The following is a 3,066-nucleotide window of genomic DNA, read 5'->3' as shown; positions in this document are numbered from 1 at the left end:
GCATACTAGAGATCAGCTGTATTATTAATGGGATGTCTGATACCTAGAAAGTGTAATTTATAATCATATTAATCTATCAACAAGCTAAGACAATATTTTAAATATGATCGATCAACATTTTATTTGATAATGTTCGCATAAGGTACACAATAAAGTATGTCACTGCAAGTACGTGGTAAGAATAGAAGTACAGTCAGCACGTCACATCTGTGAGCCAATGCACTGCTAGTTTTTAATTTTTGGAACTGTAAGTTAAACTCAATACAACTTCAGTTAGGCACTGATGTGGCCCAAGCTTTATGCCGTGTCTCACTGCCAACAGAGTTTCATTTGGATCCCACCCAAGCAGCTCAAGCAAAGTTTTATTATTAAATTCAGGAATACTTAGAAGATGAAAAATGCGAACAAAGCTGCTCTGAGGCCAGCTCAGGAGCATACTGGGATTTAGGGGTTAGGAATTTAGATGGTAAATAAAGGACGTGGCCTCCTCCCGGCACAAAATGCAGGGATAACAACAGACCTTGTGTTGCCCCTGTGAAAGAAGGTCCATGGCATGAGAGACTCCCTGTACCATCCCTGAGCTCCAAGGCACTGCGACAACAAATTGCCCTTATGTAAATGGTACAGTTTCTAAAGTAGAATGAAAAATTCTTGCTAAAAAATAAATGCCAGGCTTGAGTGAGACAAAGCAGATATTCATGTATTTACACATAACAGTTCACACCACCTAAGGACCTAAATGAGCTGGAGGAAAAACAAACAAACAAAAAAAAACAACGAAACAGCCTCTTCTGCAGTTGTCAACAAAAACCTTGAGAATTTTTTCACTCCAGGGAAGTTTAATACAATTTCAGAGAGCAAGAGAAGTACCAAGCCTTGTTTTATCCATCCTTAGAGTTCAAGTCCATTGTTGTTCAAAAACAAACAAACAAGATTTCTCAGAATCTACTCTCTCCTGGCAAAACTTATTCATGTTTGGATTACACTGATGTCAATGAGCTGTAATTGTCAACAGTGTAATTGTAACTGAGCTACTGAATCCCAATTGAGCTTCTGCACCACTAAAGCAGTTTCTGTCTCCATGTAGAGGCTCCTGCAAAATGTGAAAGAAAATATACGCAGTACTAACCAAACTCCTGTTGGAAGAGAAAAATACACACATGAGATGTAAGCACAGACAGTGGCCATCCTGTAAGAACTCTCCCAAAACAGCATCAACACAAGAGGCCTTTTCAAAACTTTAACAACATGCTGCTGCTGCCAACCTACCAAGGTTGTCCTCTGAAATGAAGATACTTGTGCATGGCCATGGTGCTCTTGCAGGTCTCAGGAGATGCTCGTGTTGTTTCTTCCAGCCAGCAGCTCCTCATAGCTTTGCCAGGCTCAGTGCTCGACCCTTGAGGCAGCAGGGTTTGCTGCTCTCTTTTTAAACAGAGAGTGGAAAGAGCAGCACAATAGCCTGGGAATGTTACATCCTGGCAGCCCCAGGACTGTGGGGAAACTGGAGGTATCTTGAGGACCATGAAGGCTCTGATGTGTCCCCGTGGTATTTTATCACCTTATTAACACAAGCATCTTGGCTCAGCTTGTCTTCAAATGAAATTTGCGGTGTGATTAGAGTGTAGTTTTACCAGTGTTGCCAGTAACTATTGACAAAATATAGTAAGAGTGAGGGTGTGGAGTCCTGAAAAGATTCAAATGAACATCATCAGTGCCACAAAAAATGCATTTAGATGTGAAAGCCCTTAAGAATACAAGGCAGGGGCACAAATAGGATGTGACTTCATTGCTTTGAAGAGGGTTTGTTTCAAAAGCTGGGGAAAGTTGACACAGCTTAATATGAAAAAAAGAATACCACACCTTAAGCCTACCAAAGCACTGTGTGTTCTTTGCTAAAGAGGAGTTATGGTCCCACTGACATCTGTGATGGCACAGCTGCCTGATTTACCATCCCTGTATAGATCAACTTGAAGCTCAGACATAAAAACGCTGCAATATACATCATTCACTGAAGCTCATTTAAAATTGCATGTTTATAGTCTGGTAATTTGGCATTTACTATTTTTTACCCAAGAGCTACGTGAGCAACTAAAATGTAATTTTTCATTTGGCCAATTCAGTAAATAGGAGGCTTTGTAGTGTTTCTGGGAAACAGTGCGATGGATCATTTCTCAAAGTTTTCATCTGCCTCACTGTATTCAGTGAAAGTGTTAACCTATGGGTGTCAAACCTGTTTGTCTAGCCTGGGCCACACAGTGTAGAGGAATTGTCTTAGGCTGCATATAAAATACAAATATTTTATGTATAAATATAAAAATTGTTTATTTTGTTTTGTGGTTTTGACTTTTTCATTATTTTTTTATTTATATTTTATTATTGTAATTTTAAATTCTTGATTGTCCAGTAGAAGCAAGAAGTCCAAGTGAAGCATCTGGGCTGGATCTTCCTGCTGAAGTTCAGTCCTTCTTCCTGTCCAAACTGAAGACTGCTTCTCCACAGGAACAGCTGCCTCTGTCACTTCTCTGACCTCTCCTCTCCCCCTGGTGAGGGATGAGGGAGTGGGACAGGAAGGATGGGCTTATGGAAGCCTCAGCTGTGAAAAGATGAATTACCAGGAAACGGGAGGCTCCATGTGAGCCCATGGAGTGGCCCTGATTTGGGGCCCTCCCTCCCAGCTAACGGTAAACTTACTTGTGCCTCTGTGATGTTTGAGGCCCCCAGTAGTTATGGTCCCTCTGCTGGACTGGTTCCCCTGCCTCCTCACAGCAACTCAGAAGATGGCAGTCCCTGCCCCGCTCTCTTCCTCAGGATTCCGTGAAGAAGAGATGAGAGGACTTGGGAAGGGACAAGGGAGGGAGATGGGAAGGACGGACTCACAAGAGCCTTGGCTGCGAAAAGAAGAACGATCATGAAATGGAGGCTCTGTGTGAGCCCGCAGGGTGGCCCTGAGCTGGGGTTCTCCCAGGTGAGGGCAAACTTACGGGGTGGGAGCATCAGCACCGGCGTCGAGGCGGCCGTTTGGATGGAGGTGGACGGATCCTGGCGCCCCGGCGATCCCTGGGGCGC

This window comes from Meleagris gallopavo, chromosome 6 (genome assembly GCF_000146605.3).
Source record: "Meleagris gallopavo isolate NT-WF06-2002-E0010 breed Aviagen turkey brand Nicholas breeding stock chromosome 6, Turkey_5.1, whole genome shotgun sequence".
In the NCBI taxonomy this organism is placed as follows: Eukaryota; Metazoa; Chordata; class Aves; order Galliformes; family Phasianidae; genus Meleagris; species Meleagris gallopavo.
Note: the sequence above shows the minus strand (reverse complement) of the source record.